A 1,191-nucleotide genomic window follows, 5' to 3' on the forward strand; every position below is an offset into this window, starting at 1 on the left:
TAAAGCAAGACCTATGCAACAAGAGTTGTGTCTTTTGGGTCTGATGAGGTCAGTGAAATCCCCTTGGGATTTATCCTGAGATACTGTACCTCAGATTGTAGATCATTTGTCAGTGTGAGCCATGTGGATGAGTCAGAGCCATTACTTGGCCAATGTGTTCTCTGTGAAAGCCTGAGAGAATGTTTGATCTCCATGTGACTCTCCTTAGGTACACACAGTATCATTGATCACTTTCCTCTTTGGCCCCATAATCTCCTTGATCAGAAAATTTGGGACACTACTCAGTTATGTGACGTTACAGTACAAGTTCTCATATGTTCTGAGTCTTAATTGACTTTGGAAGGCTAAGGCCGCAATGTTGGCTTTTCTTGTGGCCCTCCTTTTTCTCTAATTTTGGTCTGCAAACTTAGGTTGTTAACCCTCCAGAAGACAAGCTTATTGTTATTACCATACAACCTAAGCCATTAAGCTTAACCTCACTATCTGTCTGAATATCAAACAGCTTGGACATATCATGGAACAGGTATTTTTCATCAAGTATTGATATGCTGAACTTAAGTCCCTACAGAATATGATGGAAAAATATTTAAAAATTAGAATATATTTTAAAAATGGCATAAAGAATTATATAATTCTTATGTTTAGACCTAAATCCAAAAATCTAACCATATACAACCTTAAAGCAGGACAGTCCCACATCATCCTTTTTCCTGTCTCCTGCCTTCATTCACCACCCCCATTTTTTGAACAATCATCTACCCGAAGACAGCACAGCAGCAACTGGCATGTCATAACAAGCAGCCCATATTCAGAAGACCAGAAAGACAGGCATTCCAAGCATGAACCTACTATTACAAATTGCCAACTTCAGTGCCGTGACTTAGTTCACAGGTGTCAGTATATATAGTTAGTCTGGGTAAGAATCTTTCCAATTAACTGCTAGATTCAAAAATCTTCTGGAGATTCTCAGGATCATTGCCTTGCCCATCTTCTACATATAACTGTATGGCTTGTCACTGTCATGTTTCCTGGCTCTTCTCCTTTCCCTCTCTTAATGAGTTAGTCTTCGAGTTCTTGCTTTCCTTTTACTTGCATTATACCTTTCTAGTTGTATTTCTTCTTTTGAGTTCTTGTAGTAGGGAAACTATACGATTTTTGCACATGTGTGTCTGGTTTATTTCACTTATGAGT

The sequence above is a fragment of the Octodon degus genome, unplaced genomic scaffold (assembly GCF_000260255.1).
Source record: "Octodon degus isolate 3935 unplaced genomic scaffold, OctDeg1.0 scaffold00021, whole genome shotgun sequence".
NCBI lineage: Eukaryota > Metazoa > Chordata > Mammalia > Rodentia > Octodontidae > Octodon > Octodon degus.